General features: G+C 35.6%; 1 protein-coding gene across 1 annotated transcript in view; it reads right to left on the minus strand.

The window, feature by feature from the left end:
* Positions 1-27,121, minus strand: part of Dok6 (docking protein 6) — a 419,379-nt gene that overhangs the window by 60,182 nt on the left and 332,076 nt on the right. The gene's annotated exons all lie outside the window — the stretch shown is intronic.

Consider the following 27,121-nt stretch of genomic DNA (forward strand, 5'->3'; position numbering starts at 1 on the left):
GAGAGAGAGAGAGAGAGAGAGAGAGAGAGAGAGAGACCAGACAGAAGGGAACAGCTAGCGACAAGAATATACCCTTTCAAGTCACACTGTAGTCACATATCTCCTCCAACCAGGCCACACCTCCTAACAGCACACTCAACTATGAATGCATCAGTGGATCTCCTTTTAAACACTTCATTTCTGAACATGTGAGACATGTTGAGGGACAGTATAGATCTCAATTATAACAGAAAGATTGTATTTGTTCTCATTATGAGAAAAATTAATTTATCTTATCAGATGCTTCCCATCAGTTTTTTTTTTTTTGGTCCTCGTGGACCTTTTTTTTTGGACTCAGGTCCTCGTGCTTGCAAGGCAGGCGAAAGAACCACTGAGCTCAATCCTCGGCCCTTCCCATCAGTTTTTACAGTAATGTAACATTACTTTTAAGATATCAAAATGTTTTTTATAAAGCTGACTTGTTTTATATTAAAGATGATATTCAGAATAAGAATTAGGTTTAACTGAAAAGGATCTTTATAAATAAATAAACTAATGTCCTGACAAAAGACAAGAAATTCTCAATTTATTGCCAGAGTTTAAACAATTCAGGCAAATTGATTAATTATACAAAATAGTAGTGGCCCCTGTCCCCCTGTCCCCTGTCTGACTCGTCTGCCCCCCCCCCCCCCGCGCAGAGTTGGGGAGATCAAGTCCAGGATCTAAAACACTGAATGATAAAAATTTTGGTTTGTCATAGTCTCTCTATTGTAGTTATTACTTAACTGCCCAAATTCCCAGCTATCTATAGAAGCTATATTAGAAAAACTAAGGTTATTCTATATTTTTGAGAAGTTTCTTAAAATAATAGAAAATAAAATATTTTTTGAAGTAATTTACAGGTTACAAAAATCTGAAAATAAAGGAATCAGGTTATAAAATTAATCTTAAATCAATTTATTTTAGATTGCCTGAATAACAAGTTATGATTTACTTTTTGTGCACATGAAAATCATTTAAAATATATGTAGGGATTTTTTTCCTTGTCTTGTATGAATATTTAAATAAAAATACAAAAGCATACTTGGTAGAAAAAAATCCAAAGATTTTTTCCCTTTAGTGTCTAAACAAATCATAAAGGCAGAAAAACACTGCTGTACATTTTACCTCATGGTTCTTTGTGTATTCAGTACTTATTGGAACAGCTGATGTACTTTTGATGGTTCTGCTGTAAATGTAACTTTTGAAACCTAGGATTCAGTACTTAAAAATCACATTCCTTCCTCTCACACTTCAGAGTATTGTTATAGCTCATTAGGAATGACTTTTGGGAAAATGTGAGGGCATCTTCTTACTAGTGAGTAGAAGCAAGAGTAGCCTAGATTAGAAAACTAATCCAGTAGGTTTCTTCTGTATTTTTGCTTTTATGAGGAAGAAGAGGGAAGGCACCAACAGATGGCAGGATTGTATCCCACTTCTCTTTTATTTCCTCTTCTGGAGCCACATTAACTTAGTCTTAGGATTTGCTCAAGGGTGGAGATGTTGCTGTGTTCCCAATCCTAGATGTTCATTGGAATCACAAACCAACCACCTGACACATCAGAATAGTTAGCATTTAAAAAAGGTAAAATATCAACTTTTGGCAAGAATGAGAAATAAGTGAAACTTTTATACTCTGTGGATAGAAACAGAACCATTTGGCAAAACCAAAAATATCTTCTAAGTCTGAACATATTCAAACTTGATAATCCAGAAGTTCCTGCTAGGTATATATTTAATATAAATTGTACATATATTCACAGCACAATGTATGAAAAGAGCATTCCTAGAAGAACTATTTAGATTAGACAAGCAGTTTTACATACCCAAAATGTCTATTTATAATGCAATTGATGAAAAAAATATGATATATTTACACTGTAGATTACTATGAAGGAGCTAGAACCCACAAATTAGAGCTACATGCAAACACGTTGTTATAGTTTTAATTTGAAATGCCCCCCCATAGTCTCATGTGTTTGGAAGATGATTGGGTCACAAGGGTTGGTCCACTGATGAGTTTAGAGCTAATTAAATGTGCTGGGCCAAGGGGATGACTGGAAGTGTGTATTTCTATCCACACAACCTTTCTCTCTCAGCTTCCAGGCTGCCATGACATGAGCATAGCTTTCTTCCCACTGGTTTCTGCATTGGAGCTGGCCAACCATAAACAGAAACCGAGTCTAAATATTCAATGCTTCTCCTCTAAATTGCCAATATTGAGTATTGTGTCCCAGTGACAAGAAAGTGACTAAGATACACACTACAGAAAACTATCCTTATTAAGTAAAAGAACTCAGAAAGAAAGATTACGTACTATACATTACCGCTTATATGCAACTAAAAACCAGGGTAAACTAATCCATTATATGAAAATTTGAATAGCAGTTCTAGCAGAGTTGTGTAGGTAGGAATAAGTTATTGGAAGGGCACCTTGTGAGACTTCTGGTTTCAAGATATATATACATATTCTTTTTTTTTTCCATTTTGGTTCTGTATTAGGTTTCTCATCCCTGAGACAATATCCAACACCCACAACTAAAGGAAGAGCGGTTCATGTTTTCATGCTCATGGTTTCACCATGATAGGTGGCCCCAAGGAAGGAACATCATGGTGGAGGGGCCTGGTGATGCAAAGATGTAGTTCACAGCAGCAAGGAAGCAGAGCAGGGGAATAGTGCCAGAGCACAACGGGCCAGGCACCAGACATAGACCGAAGGCCACACCTCTGTTTCCCATCCAGGCACACACAGAGGTGTGTTCCACCAAATCTCTGAGCGGATCCCAAAGCCAGTCAAGTTAAAACTCTGTCCTAGCCATCACAGGTGTATTTGATAATTCACTGAGTTACACTTTGTTTTTTTTTAATCTTTTTGTATGTATATTATACTTTAATAAACAACAATATTACTAATTTTTAGCCTTAGGTGCATATTCATTTAGTGGAAGAGTGCAACCAAGATTTGCTGTCATATTTTATTTTGCTTCAATATCTAATTGATAATCATTATTCTAGACTAAGAGAAATTTGTGTTGCATTTTGGACAGAGGTGAACTCCTCCCCCCATCATATGATTTTATTTGTTTTTTGGGGTTTTTTTTTTTTTTGTATCGGGGATTGAACTCGGGTCCTTGCTCTTGCAAGGCAGGCCACTGAACCGCTGAGCTAAATCCCTGGGGCCCATCATATGATTTTTAGATGAATAGTTCCTGACCCTTCCTCAGTCTGCAAAAAAGATGCAAGAAAAACATCTCTTCTTTCAAACATACAATAATCCCCGCTATACATATCTGGTAACTGCGCTCAGAAACTGTTTGCATCTCATGTCCCCTTTCACATAACTTGAAGTTTATTTTTAGTACATTCTTCATACAACAATACCTAGTTCAAACATAGCACTGTGTGATCAGTGTCACACAGTGACTGATACCTCCATGTAAGCCAAGTAGACGTCTCACTTTCACCAATAAAAAAGTACCAGCTGCAAAAACTTGGCATGATCCAAGCATTCTTCTTTCTTTTGCACTTGTTTTCATAAATGTTTGTATTATCACGTGAAAATAAATCAATTTCTGTACATTTCACATTTTACCCTGATTGATACTGTCACTTTCTCTCCTACCAAAACTATATTTGCCTATTTTAACTTAATATTTATACTTAGCCACCTAATGATTGGCTAAAACTACATTATAAATTTACATAGTTTGAGTTGGTCGATGTATAACCCATTTGGTAGAAAGTGGAAACTGATGTAGGCATCATAAGGAGCATTATATATTCACACCCACATTGCTCCACAGTATCTTGGGGTATAAAACCTCACATCAACAAGCGCAGGAAGATGTCCTGGGTGATTTGTTTCTGCTGTGGAGTGGTGGTGTGATCAAAATATCAAATGAGATATTAAACCAGTGAAAGATGTCAGCATGGATGATATGATACTTGTTGCAGTTTCCCTGGATTGAATACATCCTACATTGTCTTTTTATTTTCAAAGCTTCATCTTGGACTTATGATATTCAATTTCATAAGTTTCCCTCTAATTAATAGAATAACGATGTTTGAACTAGCCAGAACCTTTGATATTTGAACTGGTACTACTGTTCACCATTACCTTCTCTTCAGGCTGGACACTGTCTTATTTAACACTACTTTAAATATTTCTCTAAGTGCTGTTAGTTCTAAGATGTACAAAATATCCTGAGATTACCTTACTTTTTCATTTCCAGAAACAGGAATAAACTAATCTCTTAATAAAAATGGTTGCGCTTTGTGGGAGATAATTTTACAGACCAGAAATGAGCTGTATTAGATTGCTTTAAGTGATTATTTAATGTGCCTCCAAAGTCACTGGAGTGTTGCAACTAGAATTCTTTCTTTCTCTTTCATATAAGAACATTTTATTGATTTCTTTCCATTTTCTAGTATACATTTTTCACTTTACCAATAATTTTAGTGAACCATATGTCAAATAATGTGACACAAATATATTTTATCAATATCATACTACACCAATTTCATTAAAGCAGTCAACATTTTAGAAACTATTTCCATGTATGAGATAATATATAAAAATTACAATTTGAGGGCCGAGGGTTCAGCTGCCTTCCAAGCTCAGGGACCCAGATTCGATCCCTGGTACTAAAATCAAAAACAAAAAATTAGAAAAGAAAAAATAATTACAATTTGAAAGCTTTTTTTAGAAGTTTGTGATAGAACAGAGTGTAGACTTGTTTTAATGTTACATAATGAATATTTTAGAAAAGTACAATTATATGTATGCCAACTCTTTCACATTTACATTAAATATGGATAGACTCTAGTACCAATAAAACTGGTTCATCCTGAGAGAATTTTATTCTACACATTTAAAAGAAAAATAATTCAGAGAGTTAAAACCACCCTATTATTAGTGCAAGTACTTAAAATTTGAACTGACTAAAATATGTTACATCTACACTAAGATTATGCATTCTAGGGAAATTTTTATAATCAATACAGATAGAAAACTATTAAAAATATTGAAGGACCCAGAATAATTCTACTCATTAATTTTTCCTACTTCAACTTATAAGACAAATCTTAGAGCTAAGAAGTGTTAACTTTCCCAGTTGTATTATATTACCCTGATGATATTTTAATTGGTGTTTAGACTGAGTATGGCTTTAGTTGAAGGTTAAACTCTGAGAGAACATTGCCTTTATAACAGAGCTAGAAAACCATTTTAACACTCATACTTCATAACTGTATACCAAGCCTCTTCCCACAAAATGCTTGAGGCAACAGAGGATATATAATAGGAAATGAAGCAATTGAGAAAGGAGTAATGTAATAGACAAAATGTCAGGAATGAGGTAAGAAACAAAAATATGGTCACAATGAACACTGTGATAAAAAGACTGAGTTTTAAATTTGTCAACTGAGTAATAAAAGGAGAATTCTAGTAGTTTCCAGATCTACATACCCATGCACTGATAGTACATAAATCTATTCTTAGAAGAAGAATCCAATAACTGATGTAATTTAGGGGAAAATCTATCCTTGATTTAATGTCTTGTCTCTCTTCAATATTTTTGGGGGCTTGAACATCCTTTCTTTGTTAAAACACAGTGGCTTTTGCTGCAAAATGAAGCTGTTAAAGTTTTTATTAAAATTTAGACAGAGAACACTATAGTCATAAACTCTGAGGAAATAAGTATAGATGGCTGGGCAGCAGAATCAATATAATTTCAATGTGATTTTGTTGTATCAACATGCATTACTGCAGACCTGTGTTTAGAACTAAATTCCAGATCTGATGAATGAGATATTCAATAAGATTCTAATGATCTTTTTAGATTCTAGTTCTAAACAAGTAATCTTTTGTTCTTTAATATGTCAACAAAAATATTATTGATGTGGGGATGTCATGCATATAAAAATTTTGGGAAATGAAAGCACTCACTGAACTGTATAAATAATATGGCAGCAATAATGGAAAAAGCAACTCTCCAAAGCCTGTCTTTTGCTGTCCCATCAAAAGGACACTGAGTGTATTTTACTTAAAGTAAATAGGATAAAATTATGCTTTTCATTTTAAAGATTTGCCTTAGTGTTTGCAGACTCAGATTTTGAAATGCATTTTCATCATCAGCATGGTTGATAAACAACTTTAGTTTGGAATTTCTAATTATACAAAAGAAATAGTAAAGTCAATTTTACCTGCCTTTCTATAAGTCAATATCCATGACCATGAAAATACAAAATCAGATAAATCTTCCATTAACTTTTCAAAACTGCTGGATGAAAATATTAAATAAAAGCAAGAATCCTCCATCTTATGGAACTAAACCTTTTCCTCCTTATGGGATAACTGTCATATTTAATGGGTGTTCAGGAATATCTTGTGAATCCAATTTAATGCAACAATGAATTTCTGTTAGAAATAAAATGTAATCCATCATAAAATGATGATTGATAGTCATTTTCACTTATTTTTAAGAAAATAATCACAATTTTGCATGCATACAAATACACTATAATACTTTATGTTATATGTATTTTTTGGTGTAATGTTATAACAGTAATTTATTTATTCATATATAAACATACAAAATGCATTATGTTTCATAAAGGCAAAGCCAAAAATTCAATTTAAGTAAGTCTATATTTCATATCTAATAATCACAGAATTCTTTATAAGCATCAGTTTTATCATACCCATGTTTATTCATCATTTTTATATCAATAATTAACTTGTAATCTGCTGTGATGTTAAAGACATCAACAAAAATTAGAAAGTTTAATATTTTATGCATTTGATATTTTAGATGCAAATTTAGAAATAAGATTGTCCTAAAATTTGAAGCTCTCTGCAATTGTAATATTAATTAAAAATTATCATAAATCTAAAGGGAAATATAGTAAAAAACTTCACATTTTTTCAAATAAATCTAAAATCAGGCGAAATATAAATGACAGAGTATTAGATTGGGAGCTCCTGGTGGTAAGTTACCAAATATATAAACAGATTGATTTACAAAATTTTGACAAATGCCCCTTTAAAAATGCATAGATCAGTTATGTTTCAGAGCTGGTTGCTCTGGCCACCTGAGAACATCAGCATCTGGTTTACTGTAGCCCAGGCCTAACATAAGTAACAGAGTCACGAGGGTAACCTAAAATTTACTAGTAGCCACAGTAAAAATGCAAAAAGGAAGAGTTAAATTACTTTTAGTAGCATATTTAAATCCAATATATTCATCAATTCAACATCAGTACAAAATTACTTATGAGATACACATTTTTAATTATGTATTTTCAGATCTGGTGTGTGAGTCACACCATACAACTCAATTTGGACTAGTCAGAAATCCAGCACTCCATAGCTTTGTGTGGCAGTGTGTATAGGGGAGCACAGCTCTGGTGCCAGCATTACTGTAGCTTGGCTGTGTTTAGAATAGGATGGCCACCAGCCATAGAATGACTTCCACTTTCTTCTGAAGCCTGGTAGTGGAGAAGGTGCGCGTATGACTGGGAAATAGTCTGAGATGCTGGCGTATTTCACTGGCTGGGTCATATATCTATTCCTGAATCCATGCTTCTAATCAAGCAGATAAAATATGCCAATAAAGGACCCAAGTGTGGCTACTCTTGGAATATGGAAGCTATGGACTACTTTCAAATTTCATGGGCCACAAGGCACATTGTGATTAACCAAATAAGAATCTGGGTATCTAGAGGAAGGAAAAAGATGATGGATCACAGGCAAGAGAGGAGAGTGGGAACGAATAACAGGCTTATATTTTAAATCATCTAGGACCTGTTTTTATGCTAGGACCTGTTTTTATGCTAGGACATGTTTTTATGTGTTGTTAAATAAGACTTTATTTTTTTGACAATGATTTATTGAAACACAACTCAATTTTTGTACAGCTAACTCCTGAGATTGTTTCTTTAGGAAGATGCATGAAGCTTTAGAAAAGTTTAGAACACATGAAATTTCCAGGTAGCTCCAGATTTTTTTCTTTTCTTTTTTGGTGCATTTGCAGTATATAATATTTGCATTCATCTTGAGATGCTGGAAACACTGCCCTGTAGGCAACTGTGGCCGGGGAGAACTCACCTCCTCCAATGGATGAGGCAGGGGCCACGGGGGAGCAGGTGACAAGAAGGCAAGGTGGTGTAAGACCTGGCCAAGAAGAGGACTGTCTTCCTCCCCACCCATTTGCCAGATAACCATCAAGCCTGAAGTCCTGCAGACCTTAGCTGGTCTCCTGACTCCCATTGTAGACCAGCTACCTCCTTCTGCATCTTTCTTATCTCTACCACTACAAGTAAACCAGGCTTCGTTTGCCTGGGGCCTTTTTCTCCCATCAGGAGGAAGAGCCCCATCTGGCCTCACCTATATCTCTTTGTCTTTTCTTAATCTCCCACCCTCAGTTTTCACTCCATGGTCCTTTCAGCCATGTGGGCCTTGGCACTGAGTGATATTTAAAACCCTCCAGTAAAGAGAAGCTTACTTATTTAAAACATCTACTTTCTGTAGTCTTCATATTTATTCCTCTATAATCTTGTCACTTTCCCACAGGTAAGAGGCTTTATTAACTCTTGGCCATAGTAGAATTTCTGTGTCATTCTTTCTGATTTCTTTTTTTTTTTTCTAGCTTTATTTCATATCAAAAATGTGATTAATGGATCAATCCATTCTTGGAAAAGACCTTTTTCCCCCCTTTACTGAAGCCTCTCCCATTTGTTAGGAAATATAACAAAATATTCTTTCAAAGGTATTTTTTCATAGGTAAATGCAAATCAACTAGTCATCTAAATAAAAAGATGATTTTTTTTTCTCTTACAGGCTTTTTTTTTAACAGAGAAAATTTATGCTCCAAAATATTTATTTGCATAAAATTAAGTGCTATAATTATTTGATCATTTTATTTGCAAAATTTAAATTATTTAAATGAATAAAGTAATTTACAAAATTTTATAATTCTGAGTGACAATCTTTTAAAAATACTTTTATGTCTAGATTCCCTAGACCGTACCTGAGACAATTATTGGTAGAATACAAAATTATCTGTGCAGTTTCAGTAGCAATGAATATGTCTCATAAAATTTGCACATAGTTTTGCTTTCTCTTCATAATCATATACTGAAGTAATAAATAGATCGTATCATGAAAAATAAATGATATCATGTTGACCATTTATTTCTGATCATAGACAATGTATTTATGATGAACACTGAGGATGAAACTAGAGCAGATTTATTTCAAGCCCTGGATAATTTTGCAAATAAAATTATCCTTCAACAGATGGTGAATGCTAGAGTGCATAACCAAGGGTATAGGTTCTCTGAGACATCCAAGAAATTTCATCAGAGAAAATATCAAGCAGTTAAATTTACTGAATAAAATTTCTTTGCTATTCCTTTGGGAAAAGTCTTATTTTTATAACACTGAAGGAAACATCTGGATAGGGTGATATACACCTGTAATCCTCAACAGTTTGGGAGCTTGAGGTAGGGGGACAGTAAGTTTGACCCCAAGTTGGGGAATTTAATGACTTAGCAAGATATGATCTCAAAAAAAAAGAAGGAAAGAAAAGTGAGAAAAACCTGAATTCTCTCCTCACTGGAAGCTGGGAGGGAAGTTCTCTTATTTAAGAGCACAGATTAAGTCAAGCAAAACTATCTTCGGACAGTCTCCTCTGAAATCTGAAAGGAACAAGCAGATGATCAGAATTTGGAAACTATTTTCAGTCTTTTCCCCTGGTAGCTGAGATATTTTCAGGTATTGCAGAGACGTGGGATACATGACAATTTCTGAGAAATGGCCGTCTGTCATCCATGTGCAGAGAAACCAATAGAGATGACACAAGCTAAATTAAGAAATCCCATAACTATTACACGTGGAACTAAAAACTACACAGACTGTACATATCCACATCTTTGTGTGCACTGAAAAGCAAGGAGACCAGAAACTCAAAGATTTCCCCATCATGTCTACTTTCAGATGTATACAGTATGATCATATTTTGTCACTGAAAATCTAGCTCAATTTTATAATTTTATAAATTACAATTTTCTTCAGTCCATACTAAATAGAATTTCGTGGATAGTAGAATATATTAACTGTTTAATGTTCCATTCTGAATGTAAAACCAGACAAAACCTACTCTATATTCTGAATCATAATCTTAATTATTGAGTATATTTTGTGTGTTTTTTAAATGTGAAAGTGGACCCATGTTTTAATGTCCTATTATTTATAGAATTATATAGCCATTTATACAATTCAGAATATAATAATCATCCAGTAATGATGCAATAAATAAAATTCTACTACTTTTTTCACAAAAATATAAAAATCAAAAAAATATGTCAAAAAAAGTGGGTGGGGGAGCTGTAGCTCAGTGGTGTCGTGCCTGCCTGGTAAGTGCAAGGTCCTGAATTTGATCCCCAGTATCCCTCAAAAAAGTTAAATGTTTGGTCACAGAACAGAAAAAGATTAGTACATGTTTTAAAGGACATTGTAGAAGTTTGCTCACTGCCATCATTTATCAAGAAGAAAACCAATTACTAAACATGAGCCAATTTACCCATGCTACAGTAGCAAATTCGACATACACACACACACACACACACACACACACACACACACAGAGAGAGAGAGAGAGAGAGAGAAATTAGCTTGGGTTGGGATACTTTGTGTCTTACATTATCAGGACAAACTCATTTGGTATTCAAAGTCTCCATGGCCTAATTTCTGTTTTCACAAAGCAACATAATTACATAAATTTAATAACTAGAAAGTGTAATGACTCAAAAATTTCTTGCCAGAAACACATTGCTTTTTGTATAGTTCCACTTCTCAGACAAAGAAGTAAAAGCATCAAGTAAATATATGAAAAAAGTGTTCCACATCACTGATCATTTGAGAGATGCAGATGAAAACAACACTGAGATTTTACCTCACCCCACAAAGAATGGCTGCTATCAAGAAATCACACAATAGCAATATTTATGGGGTTGTGGGGAGAAAGGAACCCTTCTCCTTTGTTGGTGGGAGTGCAGACTGGTGCAACCACTATGGAATTCAATATGGAGATACCTCAAGGAGCTGGGATTAGAGGTTCCATTTGACCCAGCCATCCCTCTGCTGGGTATCTTTCCAAAACAATTAAAAGAATCATATCACAGTGATATATGTGAACCTATGTTTATAACAGCACAGTTTGTAATAGTTCCATAAAGCTTTTAAAGCATTATGTTAGGAGGGTCCAGAAAGAAGGTGAAGATATTTTCTAATCTGACAAGCTAGTGAGGAGGTAGGGGTGGGTATGGAGAAATATAAGGTTAATTCACTATTATCCAGTTCTCTAAATTCTTGCAGCCACATCACAAGTAGAGATGGGGGGTCTAGAGGTGGGGGTACAAGCAATGGTACAAAAGGAGAGTAAAAAATAGGAAAGTGTGTTCCTATTTGAGACAATTTCATCCTAGTCACTGGATTCACACAGAAAGAGAACACTGGAAAGGTAGGTAAGGTCAAAATATGAGCTTCCATAATAGCATTTGAGAAAAATCTAGAGGTCATTTTGTCAGCAGGGAGCATGATCTAATGCTTTTTTACATTTTGTGTTTTTGAATGTTTTTCAAATTACAAATGATAGCTAATTTTGGTAAAGGCTCAAGTAGGGTGGCTATGAGCCAGTAAAACTTCTATCCACTCTGCGCTCCCTGCTGTTCTCCAGGGTGGTGGGAATTGAAGTCAAACCACCAAGGCGAACAGATGCAATGTAACAACAGGGACAGCACTGTGCTGTATCCACAGAGGCCACCAGTCAGTCAAATGCTTTAGACTATCTTTTTTATTATTATTATTTTCTTCTACAATTATAAATAACAATGTTTGAAAGCTGGAATTTGATTTTTTTTCACCCATTATAAATTTTCTTCCTACAATAGAACATGACAATTTAGTGGTCTTAACTACTCTCTCCTTTCCTCACATACACTTTTCTCCTGTTCATCCTTAGAATGGTCAGAATACTTTTAAAGGAGTATTCAGTCTTTGTATCATTAATATATGTAGCTTATACTGATTTTATATTTGCTTTTCTCAAACTTTTGACTTTAATTATTGCTTTGCTTGTTTGCAGGGTTTTATTATATTTTTGCTTCTGTTTCTTGCAGGCTATTTTCAGAGAATTGTTTGCTAGAGCCTCTGTGTTTTGTTTCATGGTTTCTGCAAATACCAGAGATCACTGACTGGCCGTCTGCTTTACATCTCAGCACTCCTTGGTGCCCATTTCTCACAGAACCTGAGCTAAGACCAGTTTTCACTCGTTCAAGAAAGATTCTGATCATACATCTTGTACTTCACTATTTTAGAAATTCTCAAATATTCAATTTCTGCATACACACACAGGCACACACATTCTTTTCTCTTGTGGAATTCATTTCTTTGTTATTTTGTCAACCTTAGTATTTCTTAAAGTTGTTATAGGCTATTTTCAGTTATAATTATCGTGGACTTCTATATGCTTAAAAATAGCTTTATTTGTGTAAAGATATATTGTTTTTTTAACTGACTTTGCCGAGCCCATTTTATATCATTATCATTTTCCTATTTACTTGTAGATTTCTTGCTTATAATTTGACCCGTTCTTTAGAGAGTGCATACTTTAATTGATTTGGGGATAAAATAAAATAAATTTTATTAAGAAATAAAACAGTATGTAAACAAAATATACATAATAATTAAAAATAAATGAACCAAGAAATTGAGTTTCCACAAATGCTAGGATTTCAGAGTTTTTTTTTAATTAATACAGTATATTGTCTATGCTTTTCTGAAAAAAGAATTCTCAAACAGTAAAGGGAAAAGTAAAAACCTTTTTCTGGGTTAATTTTGATTGTCAGCAAGCAGATGCCATGTTGAATCTTTCTGGCTTATATTTTGTTAGTGGATGGACCACTGATACTTCTGCTGTGTGAGAAAGGATCAGAGGGGGGTTGGAGAGGAGGCAGGATATATCAGCTCCTGGATACATCAGCTCTGCATTCTCCCTGACCAAATTAGGTGGCACTTTGTCACATGTCCAGGACTTTCCTTGGTGGACATGATGGACGTGTCTGGACTGTGGGGTGCTGTATGAAGCCTCCACAATTCCTAAGTGATGATCATTATTTCTGCCACTCAACTGTCTCAATCTAATTTTTCCAAGTTCTTTGTCATTGTTTCTCTATCTAACTCATCCCAGATGTAGTCTGCTCAGGAATCTGAGATTCAGGGAAATTAGAATGGGGCATGCCGAAGGGTGGGTTTTAAATTCCCCAAAGGCCTGTATGTATGTTGAAGGTGTGGTCTCCAGGGAGGTGCTATTTGGAGGTGGAGGAACATTTTGAGGCAGGAAACCATCTTCTGTGTAAAAGTGGGCAACTATGGGTTAACTGTGTAACTATGCTGAGAAAGATCTATTGTAACTATAGTCACTGCTGCAATGCAAACTAACCAGAGCAAGGTGATCTTGGAAAGCCCTGCCAAACCTCCTCCTCTTCTCTTCATAGCCCCTTTGTTTATATAATTATGCTTAGATTTATGGTTGTTTCCCCAGCAACTACAGTTGCTCCCCACCATAGAAATAAAAAGATTAGAAAATGAGTAAACTTCTGTTTGGTGCTTTGGAGGTATTTTAAATACATTAAAACTGCCGGTAAATTAAGCTGATTTGCTCCTTCTCTATGTGGTTGATGGTCTGTCTGGGGACCCTTTGGTGGTCATGATTTTATTGAAGAGGTGGTTTTAGCTAGTGGGAGGTCTTTTGCTCTTTGGCAACATGCGGGATCCCAGCCCCTTCCTCTTTCCTTCTGTTGTTTCCTCTGCTACATTCCCATCATGACATGCTGCCTTGCAACAGGGCCAAAGCAATGGGCCAACTGAGCACAGATTGGAATTTCTACAATTGTGAGATGAAATAAACCTTTTTAGTAGATTATCTCAGGTATTTGCTATGTTGACAAAAGCTCACTAATGCAGCATGCCAGCCATTTAGCTCAGTACCTCTGTCTGCCATCCAACCTGGCATGCCTTCCTACACTCACAGGGTAGGCTGTCTTTTACTTCTTGAAAAGACACATAAAAGGACAGCAGGTATTTGGTTCTAAGCTAATAACTTGAGTTATTTAGTAGAAGAATAAAAGGATCAGAATTGGCTTTTACAGAAATCACTCCGAATAAGGATGAGTTGAAGTGAATATGAGGATAAAGTGGACTGGAGAAGGCAAGCTATCATGAAGAATTTAGAGAGGCTGGGGTAGTTGCAAACCAAGGCAACTGCAGATATCCAGAAGAGAGAAGCTGAGATAAATTTGGAGGCCAATAAAAAACCAGGCAGAACTATGAGCTCCACTCTGTCAAGAAGTGAATCCTACTCATCTTTATATCCCCCCAACCTACTGTAGCCCTGGCATTTAGTTGCTACTTGATGCTTATTTGAAGAGACTGAAACAAGTGTCAGGGTAAGATTGTACTAAAGATGGCCTGTCACTTTGCAAGCCTGCATGAAATAGAGGTGTTTAAATGTCAAAAACATTGATAAGTACTTGTAGGTGAAAAGTACTGTATTAAGTGTAGCAGGCATCTCTGCCTAATCTCTGCCTCGTACTAGCAGGCTCATTCTCTCTTCCTCCTCTTTTTCTTTCTTCTCTCTCTTTTTCCTCATATATATATATATGTATATATATGTATATATATATATATATATGTATATATATGTATATGTATGTATGTATGTATGTATACCACATGTTTCTTGCTTTTCTATTATTTGGCTGGATTGTTTTATCTTAGAAGTCTGCCTGCAGCTTTATATGACTCAAATGGGCATTTCAGATAGCAGAGTCAGCTAGCATTGCTCCTTTGCTAATGGCTTCTACCGAGATTTAAGTCCTAGTGTGTGAAGTAGCAGAGCTCACTTCCAGGCAAGGTCAATCTGGCTCCAACCAAATGCCTTCAGCTGAATTATGGCTTCTTACTGACCCAATGGATGCTGGTTAATTGCGAATCAGTCTCAGTGCTCTTTGATCTCTCTAAGCAAGACAAGCAGCACCTTCTTCCTTTACATCCTTATCTGTATATCAGATATCCCTGTCTGCATATCAGATATTTCTGCTTGTATATCACACATTGCCAGATGTTTCCAGCCAGATGCTTCTGAAAATTTCACACTGTGCTGTTTGATGTCTTCAAATCATACCTTTCTTACCTTCCCATGCTTGTAGCCAATAAAATACTGGGTGCCCTTGGTGCCCCTTGTCTTTGCTGCCCAGAGCAGCACTGATCAGCCCAAGACCCAGTTTTCTCTAAGTCTTGTTTCTTTCTTTATTCTTATTACCTTTGTGTTGTACTGTCTTACAGGAGACTGTAGACTTACTACAGAAGTCTATAGTAATATCCCAATTCCTGTTCCCTATAGTTAAGTGCTTTATAAACCTATAACCCAAAGGATAATAGATGTAGTGTGACTAGCATATCTAAAAACAATGTAATTCATCAAAATTTATTTCTATGCAATAAATTTGAAATTTTGTAAAAAAGATTTAATGAAAATCAATATAGTTTGTTGATACAGTTGTCTTCTGTAATACACTTTCTTAATGTTAGTGAAAACAAATATGCTAAAAAAGTTTATTTACAGAAAGGAAATTAATATGTATGTGTTCGAATATTGAGGCTGTAAAGACATCAACTTTACCTTTTATCCATTTTTAGAAAGAACTGTATTATAGTAGGAGTGAAAATAATTGAGGTTCTATGCAGATTTTACATAAGCACATTTCTTTAGGAAAGGTTTTTCAATGACAATGATAAAAGCCAATAGAAAAGATTCTGGCAGCTTGTCTCACTAGGCTAAAACATATTTACTCTTGACAAATTAAGTTATAGAATTATCCTTTAAACTTTCTGCCATCTAAATAACTTTATTGGTGATCTACACTGTCTGGATTCATCTCTTAATTTCTCATTACCCTATTCCACTGAAGCCTATCTTATTAAAGGTTATATCAAGGCACACACAGTCACATCAAAAGGACCCAGTTCCCAGACTGTTCTCTTTTCATTAAAGGTGCAGGCTGGTAGGGCACAAAGACATACATACTCAGGTGCCAGATAGTCTGAATGTAGGTGCTCATTATGTATGGGAGTTCTGGGAAAAGGCTGATGCTAAGCATTAGAGAACCTGAGGATCAACTCCCACAGGAAATTTAATTCAGTCATAGCCATGACTCTTCTACCTGAAGAGGTGGAAGCAGATTCTATTCCTCTTCCTTTTGGAAACACCTATCTACCTAAAATTTCCATCCCCAAAGACCTAAAACAGGGCTTTTGATTCTCTTCCTATAAAACTCTAGCTGATCATTTCTGAAAATCTTTGCAAAGGTAGGTCACCATTATCCCTTCAACTACTGCAACAATTTCTCAGATGCCTTTTATTTTATATTTTGCCCCTCTATAACACCATACCCACCCAACCCCGGGAATGATCTTTTAAAAATGGATGATGCCATCATAGAACCTAAAACTTTAAAAGGATTTCCATTATATTGGAATAAAAATATCTCCTTCTGATGGCCTGTGGGGGCTTTCACTAAGCAGGGACACTTCCTTAACATTTTCCAGGGTGAGGTGCTCTCTGTTCTCTGAAAATTGGAGCCATCCCCATCTTTCCTCTACCATGTGAGGCTCACTGTTATCTGATGCTAGTATCTGTGTCTGCAGTTTCTTCCATCAAGCCTGCTTCCTTTTCTATTTATCCTGAACTCGGATATACACTTTAAATATAATTTAAATAGCCAAGGCCCCTCTTTTTCATCATTCTGACATGCTTTCTTCATAATATTCATCTGAAATTGTTGTATTAATTTTTTTTTGCGGGGTGTACCGAGGATCACCTGCAAGCAGTGGTACCACTGAGCTAAATGCCCAGCCCTATTGCTATTTTCTTTACATGCTTAGTATTTCATTCCAGCTGAGTGAACACCTTGTTTCTCTTTATATCTGAGTTCCCAACTACCTGGAAATAGCAATAAGACAATCCATGATTTTTGAATTAATGAATAAATGAACAAATCTGCCATGATTAATTTTACACTTGTAGTTCTTATGATGTTGCACACACTGGGATTGAGACTATACCACTTCTGTGAGTAAGAGAGATTTAATACAGCTCAATAAACTTTGAAAAACCTCTACTTTTTCTCCTAAACATTTTGGTGTAATTAAAGATATATAGAAATGTGCTCATTGCATCATTGTTTGTAACAGTAAAATAAACATGATGCTGAACAATAAGGAAATAATTAAATTAGCATTTTGCATTCTAATATTATGGAGACTTTAACTGACACATAATCAGACTTTGTTCCCAATATAAAATTCAACTTAGAAACACAGAAAATAAATGCATATGAAATATGATCTTAATTTCATAAATGAATTTGCTTTCAATCTCTTTTTATCTATTTATCTATACTCATACTCTAAAGGCTAACAATATATATGGTAGGTTAAGTATCAGTTTTCTTTATTTTTAGTTACGTATTTCCTTCATGTCTTGAGTTTTTAAGTTAGGGTATGTTTATTTTGCAACTCATCAATTTGATCATTAATTTCAGTTAAATTTCACTTATTTATCCTTTGGAATTTTGTCTGATCTTTAAGAAATCATACAGCTTTGCATTAGAAAAATCATTTTTTAAAGAAAGGCACAACAATTATTTATTTAAGAGAAATTTATTTTGGCTTCAAGAGGTTGCCTGTACTTTTTCCTATGGAACCCGTAGGGAGATCCTGCTTGTCAGCACTGGTGCCTGGAGAACCCAGAACAGATTTGGTCAGGAGGAAAAGGTATGGAATAAAGGAGATTTGCAACGTGGAAAGTGATTTTTAGAATCTGTAAAATAAGACACTTTTAAAGAATTTGGAATGGGCAAGGAACGCATCCGAATTTGCTGTAAAGCTTAGTTAAAAGCTTGAAAAGTAATAATGAAAAGTAATGGTAACCCTTAAGAATTAAACCGGCTAATTTACATGCACGACCTGCTTTACATTGCACCACAAAAGGAGCAAAGCTGTTATATGGAATTTTTGAAAGCAGTGCCCCAACCACACAAAACTTATCTTTTAAATGCTGAGGATTTCCACCAATTGTTTCGATAGTTTCCACCTGGGTTGTCTCATTGAAGGCACGTTTGAGAGTGGCCCTTGCCAGCATTTCAGAGGAATGATTTCTGTAAACCTTGGTTATGGTTCACAGAGAATGTACCCTGGCAAGAGGATAGAGACGATAAATGCTTTGTTCCATTCTGGTTTAAACTGCTCTGTTACCCTGGGGTCAGCTACATAACGGCAAACAATCCAGATGATCAAGACTGCTTGGATGGGTAACCCGAATCTTCATCCTAGGAAGTTATTTTACATTTCTGTCCCTCAGTTCCCTTATTTGTAGAATCACCAATTTGAAAAAAAATGTGGGGAAAATTAAACATCGTGACCCACTGTAAAAGTGATCACAAAGTGTGAGCTAGGTTGCTGTCGCACGGAAACTGAACCCAGAGCTACATACCATTGCAGCAATCACTGTGGTTTATGAGACTTTATTGGTGATGTTACCAAGCGTGATATTTTATAACACATTGCCAGTAAAATAACCTATCTCCTCCCTGTAAAGAATTTTCAAACATGTCATGTTTCCTCAGTTGCTGTCCAGACCTCCTTGTCTGAAACCAGGTCATTGGCCTACCTGCTCCAACTCATTTACTGATTGGAGAGCTTACAGGCGATTAAACAAAAGTGGGTAATTGAAATTACTGAAATAGAATGAGATTTCTTACTCTCTGCATCTCAGTGTCTTCACAAGGATGGATTCAGCACTGAAAACCAGGTAACAGATTAGGAGTGAATGTCACATTGTGATTTACATCTTTATCTACTTCAACTTATTTACCCCCACCCCCAGGAAGCTATAACATTAATTCAGAGAAATGCTCAAATAATAAAACTAATCATGCTGTAGTTTGCTTCTTCTTCTTTCTTTTTAATAAGGGCTGTTTGAATAAGAATAATGCTAAATTTTAGTATCAAGGAGTTTGGGAAATTTTTTAAATGTTTTATAAAGACAGTAAGGAATGCTAAATTATTCTCCAACAAAAGTTTCAACTAATCAGGAGGGCGCTTTTTAATGCTACAGATACAACTACAGGATGTTTCTGAGCCAATATCTTTTTGAATGCACACAGAATTTTAAGAGGAATGATAGGGCCCGAGACAATGACCATTCCTGAAATGTACAGCAGAGGGACAACTTTTCAAATTTATTTGGAAGAATGGAATTTCTGATGAAGAAAGGGAAGAAAGAATAATTTCTGTCCCAGAGTTATACTGTCGTAAAATTCTGTGCTAGCTGGACACTGTGGCATATAACAATAATTCCTCTCAGAGGCTACGATAGGAGAATTATCAAGTTCAAGGCCAACCTGGGCAACTTAGCAATTTTGTGAGACTCTGAAAACATTTTTAAAAGCACTAGGGATTTAGTTCAGTATAAATTTCCTGGATTCAATGTCTAATATTCCTTCTGTAAAAAACGTCTTGTTCAAAACCTCTTAGTTTTTATTATTGAACATGTGTTGAAGATATATGCATCTTGGTAGTTTTAAAGTTTATAGACATTGTGTCTTTGACAGACTTACAATTTGATATTAAACTTCCCTTTCTTGTGTTATCAATGTCAAATGCTCTAAGCTCCCTATCAAACTGACACAAATATATCACTGGAAACAAGATTTTTCCTGAATAACAGTATTGCATCTGAAGTAGACACAGCTAATCAACACTTACATACATGGCCCTAGTTATTAATATTATTGTGTTTCTTCCAACTTATATAACGTGCTTCTAAGTTTTGAAATACTGTACTGGAATGTTTGAAGTGTGAAGGCTGAAGCAGCCAACTTTCAGTTAATATCTATGATGACCATGGCAGTAAGGAAGTTGGTAAAAGTAGAAGGACACATCAAGGCTTAAATCTACACCAACCCTAGTGTTTATTCTCTGACTGGTATAGTTTTAAAAATGCTGATTTCCGCAGGGCATGGTGGCACAGGCCTGTAATCCCAGCACTTGGGAGGCTGAGGCAGGAGGATTGCTGTGAGTTCGAGACCAGTCTGGGCTACATAGTGAATTCCAGGTCAGTCTCAACTACATAGTGAGACCCTGTCTCAAAAAAAAAAAAAAAGCTGATTTCCTAATATTTCTCTCTCTTTTCTTCTTCTCCAATCATTGTCAAGTTTCTCAGACTCTCTATTCTCTGTCATGCAAAGGAAAATAAGGCAAAGGAAAAGGAGGCTGGAGAAACTGCACGAAGTACAGTTAGTACACCTATAACTAGGGAAAAGGTATATTTAGTTGAAGAGCCAGAGGGGTAGATGAGGTTAAAAAATAAACCAAGAAACAGAAGTCAGGGGAAATAAAGATCACTCAACATTTTTCTCTAGGCTTTTTTGTGTAGCTTATGATTTGTGAAGCTCAGACTTAGAGGTAGTTTTTTGAAGAAGGAACATATGGTGAAGTAAAACTAAGCCAAAAGCTTCTCTCTCTGCGTGTGTGTGTATGGCAGAGATAGCTGAGCACGTGTGTGTATTCACTTCCATCCATGTAAATATCTGTCTGTAGTAATTGACATAGTTATTTAGTCTTTCTTTCAACCAGTGTTAGGTACTATGGTTATTACTTTCCAAAATAAATGTAATATATATTTTTCCATAAAATTTAAGCAATATAGAATTTAATTTAATTTATATTTAAATAATCCCCTGGGAGAAGTTTAATAGAGAGGAATCAAGTATAGAGACCAAGTATAAATTTTAATTTCAGGTTGGAATTAAAGAGTAAAGCATTTATTTTAATAAAACCATGGGTAGATTAAATGAATCCCACATAAGCTCTGGAAATTCTTAATTTTTTATCTTTCAGTAATTACTGTTACATGTCTGGTTAAAAAATGATTAAATGGCTGAGTTGGCTTGTTTGTACTGTGAGTCATCTTCAGAACTGCCTTGTGCTATGTCAGGAGAACTTACTGTGCAATCTAAATCTTGCTGTTCACCTCTTGTCCAACCAGTAGAATACGCCATGTGAGGAGATAGGCACAGCAGGACTTGGCTCAAACAAAGCTCGTTCGTCGTGGGAGACAGGCTAGTGCCTAGGGAGGAAGAATATGCTCTCTCAAAGGATTCTCAGCATCCAGGGCTAGGACTTGGCTCAAACAAAGCTCGTTCGTCGTGGGAGACAGGCTAGTGCCTAGGGAGGAAGAATGCTCTCTCAAAGGATTCTCAGCATCCAGGGCAAGCTAACAAGTGGGGCTTGGGGGACGAGGGACAAGCGAGTGGCAGAGCAGGCCCTGCCCTGCACTGAGGGAGCTGAATAAAGTCCTTCCAGTTTTCCATTTAGAGGTTTGTGTTTCCCCAGGGCTACCTGGACTGAGTGACGTAAGGGCTTGGAAGAAGTGCTTTATCTGCTTAGGGTGCAAAGTCTCACATTCACTCTCGAGTAGAAAAATAATAAAAGAACACTGAGTATTTTTTTCTTGCAGTAAAAACTTAGGGTTAAGGTATGTTTTAGGTTTAGTTTCTGTAGGATTTTAAAAGCTAGGAAATATTTTTTAAAGTGAAAGTAAGTCCTTAGCATCAAGCAAAATTCCTCATTCATAGTGGAAACTCTGTCCTACTGTTTTTAACATGAATACTAGAATAAACTGACATAGGACAGCATACTGCTTTGTGCCATAAAAGGATATCTTAGTGGGAATTTAATACATGAAAGATGATAATTATTAATATCTCACTTAATCAACATGTTGAGTACTATTATTGTCATTTTAGGATGAATAAAATGAAGTAAATTGCCTGAAGTCACAAGCCTCAGTGGAGGTTAATATAATATTTGAACTCAGATTCACCTGACTTCAAAATTCGAGACCCTAACCTCTGTAGATGATCCTTCTTCACAACAGCTGAGAATCCCTGTTTGGCTGGGCCATGAGATAAAAACTTGATTCCTAAAGTTACTCCATTACCATCCAATGGAAAAAGCAGGTGTTCAAACAACTATATGAAGAAAATAGACTTATGCCTAAATGTCTAATGGAGCAAGGCAGAGGGAGTGATTAATTTTGACTGCCGGAGATAACATACTTTTCACAGGGGAAATATTTTGTGCACTTTTATGATGTCTACTTTGGGGAGCAATTGATTCACTTATTTCCAAAAAGTGATATCCAGAGAGGCACTTTTTTGCTTTGATTTACCTCTTTTAAGGTAAAGATATGCAATAACTGTCCATAAATATGGTTTAATAGACAGAGAGAATTGCTTCTAGAAAAAGCATCATATTTCTAAAGGCTGTTGCTGGATCTCCATGAGCAGGCTTGTGCCTTATGGAGAATGTGTCATGTATTTGGCTATTAGCAGTGCTGCGACTGGCTCACCTGAAAATGTGTTTCTCAAATACCGAGAAGATGGTTGTTTGAATTTATTTAGGCTCATTTTATAACTATTGCAACTTTCTGTAGTTTTTAAAAAAAATTTGAATGAGGCTTTTATTGACTTTGCAATCTGTAAAATCTGTAGTGAGCATCTAAGAAAATCTCACTGGAAGCACTTTATGAACAAGGCAAACTGTTGTGAATGGGCGGTAAAGAAGGACAGATCATAGCTGAACAAGGAATAAATCCTTTGGTTTGCTTTGTTCCTCTGTGGCAGAATCCTGTTCAGCATTTTCTGAAGGTTATCTCTAACTCTAATTGTGTTTTCACCTGTCCTGAGAAACTGAAGCCACAGATGTCCTTTCTATGTGCATCAAATGCCTTTTGTGTGATCAGGCAAGCTTCAGTGCTGGCACTGGTGGTCTGTAGGTTAATTGCGGGTGAACACAGGGCAGAGGAAGGTACATAATTTGGAGCTGGCATTTAGATATTAATAGGTGTTAATGAAAGCAGAACTCCTTCAGCTCCTGCCATTATAGAAGGTGTTCATGTAATCATTTTTGGGCCAAAGAGCGAAGTTTTTAAAGCTATTAAAAATGACTCCAAGTACATCTCGTTTAATTTTGTGTGAAAATGAGAGGTTGCCTATGTCAGGGGAAGTTTAAAAATAGCACACAATCCATAAAATCACTCAATGGGGACCATTTTCAGCTCCTATTCTCAATATTATAGTTTATTGAAGAAGAATTAATCCCACCAGGTAGGCAGCAGGTGGAGAGGGATAGGAATTGAGCATTGGAGATCCACTCCTGGCAACAGCAAGGATCTATGGTCAGTAAAAATGACTCTGAAGTGCATAGTAAATATAATTATGCAGGGGAAAAAACACGAATTATCCGCAGTAGGATACCTGTGGGATGAGACACAATTCCCCAGGCCACACTTTCCTCACAGAGGACGTAGTATTGATGCCATCACCTTTCTGTGTCCTTCAGAATAAACTGCTATTAATTTTTTTCATCCAAGAAAGATTCATTGAGTGTCTGCACTACACCTGGTAAATTTTGATAAATTTTACTAATTTACATTAATTTTACATTGATAAATTATACTAATTTGATTTGTCATTTTCATCAGATGCTTCTATCATTTTCATAAATCCTGATTTAAAAACGGTACAATATAATCCACCATCTAAATATATTAAATTTTATCTCAAGGTCAAGGTGAGAGTCTAGAAGAAAAACAGTAATCTGAAGTCCTTGTTTATGTTTCTTTGCTCTCTTGTCTCTGTTTCTCTTTCATCCTCAGACTTTCCACACATTTCCTAAGGTTTAAAAGTAAAATTACATTTGTTTTAGGATTAAACAAATGTTAGGTTTGAAGCATTCATTTCTCAGGCAAGATTTCAGTACCATATGTTCTTTCCTTTAACAGTTTAGGTTTCCTTCAGCCTAGAGAGAATATCATTTGTATATGCGTGACTTAAATATTTTTCACATGCTCACAGGAAGTTTGAGACATAAAACTAGAAAACTATCTTCTAATACAAATCAATCATCCAATTTATCTGGCAGAAAGAGAAAAGGTGGCATAGTTCAAACTTCACGTGGGGTGGGGAACATGAACAGTAACTGCCTGGTATCCAGGACAACAGACACTTGTTAGAAGAGAATGATTCCCCTTCTCACACTTTTGACCCAGGCACCTGATGTGCAACAGGGAAATCATGACAACTTGTTCTTTCTGAGCGCCCTTCTCGAGTGGCATGGAGAAATCGGGTTAATTCTGAGGCATTTACTCTTCATTAAAGTCACAGTACCTCCCTCTTGGTATATCTGTCTTTGAAAGTGCATTAAGTGACACATAACAGAAATGAATATGGCAAAACTGAACTAAGTGTGCATCTTTGAGAGTGACAGGCAATCAAAGTTATAGGTAAGTCTTCATATAGAATTTATTTTCATGCCATGGATTATTTCAGTTCAAGTATATGTGCTAGTTATTAATGAATCCTAATCGATTAAACTTTAAGTACATAACTTTTCTTCTCTGTTTTCTGAATGAAAGCATGATGAATTTAATTCATATTGATCTCTACTTCACATGTAAAAAAAAAAAAGTTGATAAAATTATGAAGATCTATTTGTAATCTCCAAAACTACCTGAGGTTTACTTGATGATATAGCACTCACCACACTGCCTGACTTTTACTTCCAGTCTGTGAAATCCTCAGTGCTAGTTAGCCAACTATTTTTCATAAAAGGACGCCACTTCACTAGCTCTGACTGAGGACATAGCCATTGAGGATGAACCTCACTTTCAAATGCTATTTTGTTGGGAAAACATTGTAGACGCATATAGAAAGATGCTGGGGCTCATTGCTTTATTTTTATTTCTTCTTCATTTCATTAGTTTTATTCTACCCTGACCCACTGTGGCGTAATACCAATACAAAACTATGGAGACTGCTAATTTTGAATACCATAACAGATCAGGAAAAGAATAGAATATTCACCATTTTCAAAGTATTGTTAACTATGGAGAGCATTGTAAAGTAACACAACATGAGCACAGCCATATTGACCTGTGATTCACCCGAGCAGTGTGGACGTGCCGTCGCCCATAGCAACGGGCTAGTTCAACTGGTGGTCTGATCTGTTGAACGGTTTACTGGTGTTCTGATCTCTTGAACGGTTTACTAGTGCAAATGTAACGGTTTAACGGTTTCCTTCCGGAATGTGTGGGCTGCAGCTGGAGAGTATAAAAGGAGAGGTTCGATAATAAAGCAAGGACCATGAGAAGAAAAGTGCCTCCCGTCTCTCAGTCCTCGTCCTTTCAGGTTTAGGACCTGCTGGCCGGATCCTGACGTCGCGGCTCGGGACAGTTAACAAGTTTATACCTATTATATTCATCTATCTATCTATCTATCTATCTATCTATCTATCTATCTATCTATCAATCATTTATTAGTGTATTTATTTTCTACCTTCTAGGATATCTACATATTTTTATCTCTTCTTTTTATAACATAATAAAATGAAGGGTATACAAATGGTAAAGTGTATTGCTTTAAGAAAAATGTAATATAAAAAGTTAACCCAAGGTAACGTGAAATGGCATTTACACTGAATACCTATCTGACTTACAGTCATTAGGTTAATCAATACATATTTTCTGTTGCACAGAAACAACCACTAATCAACACAGAAAAGTGTGATATTCCACCCACGCAAATAAATTTTTCATTGTAATTGATAAAGCACTTCAACACTTAACTTTATTGGAAATTAATATTAGTGAGATAAATCATAGATTATTCAAATCAGTTATTGTATCTATTTTAGTATATGTCAATATTGTCCTGCAAGAAGCCTGTGGAAATGTTTTTAAGATATTTCAATGTAGTGTCATGGATTTTTTTTTCCTGATAAGTGTTAAACTATTTCTGAAGTTGTGTATCAGTATATGGTCTCCCTCCAGAGAAAAGTTTTTCCTTTATGCTACCATGAAAAAAAAAATATTTTGTTTAATGGAATTATAGACCAAACCACTGACAAAAACCGAAGCCATTATTACTTCACTTTCCAACTTGTTCCCAACTATTTGTAGTAACCTCCAACTTTTTCCTTATAAATTTGATATTTCAAATCTCCTCATTTAAATGTTTCAGTTTTTCCAAGCGAACATCAGTATTTCCACATACGTGTTTATGTTTAAATGCAGATAACCTATTGTTATACGTACATTTTCTAATTCTAATCACAGGAAAGGGAAAGCTCAGTTTTACAAGACAACTCCAGTGTGTGGTCCCTGACATCTGGGAAAGAAAGCAGAAGACTGAGAAGCTCACCTCCTCTTTCCAGTTCTTGAAATCACCAAACTAAACCTCTCTTTTCTCTGTCCTCAAGTCCTTATTTTATTAAATATTTTCTCATAAATCAGATAGCATAAAAACAGCACAATAGCATCTTAACTACAGGTAGTCAAGTTGACCGAGGAGGGCCATTAAAGTTAAAATTTAAATGCCCATTCAACATGTTAAATGCACTTGCTTCCAGTAACTGAAATTCCCACTATATTTTCTTATACAATAGCTCTTTGACCATATAATTCTCACTGATCAAATTCAATCAATCTAGTTTGAAACTCTAGAAAGCAAATTTATATAACATACATTATTTCAGTTTGATTTAAATAGAATTTTTAATTGACACATTTAGTGTTGCTAATATTAGTACAGGCTAGTCACTTCTCAGCCTTTCTGCTAAGATCAAGTGTAATATTAGTACAGGTTAAACTATGAAACGGTTTTCTGAATGTCTCATGATGCTGAAGGTCACAACCTGTCCTTCCTTCACCAGGTATTCACTGCATGCCTCTTAAGTTCAAGACCAAGATGCTTAATAAATGTTTGCTACTTGAGTAAATGTTTCCCAGGGATATTACAGCCTTATCTGCTTAGTTAATTGCTTTCTCCAATATGGTTCAGTTGTTCGTCAATTGCTTATAGTTGAATATTTTATTCAAACAATAAGATTACTCATTTTGAAACAAAAGAGAAGAAATAA

The sequence above is a fragment of the Fukomys damarensis genome, unplaced genomic scaffold, assembly GCF_012274545.1.
Source record: "Fukomys damarensis isolate Sample0158 unplaced genomic scaffold, DMR_v1.0_HiC HiC_scaffold_30, whole genome shotgun sequence".
Lineage (NCBI taxonomy): Eukaryota > Metazoa > Chordata > Mammalia > Rodentia > Bathyergidae > Fukomys > Fukomys damarensis.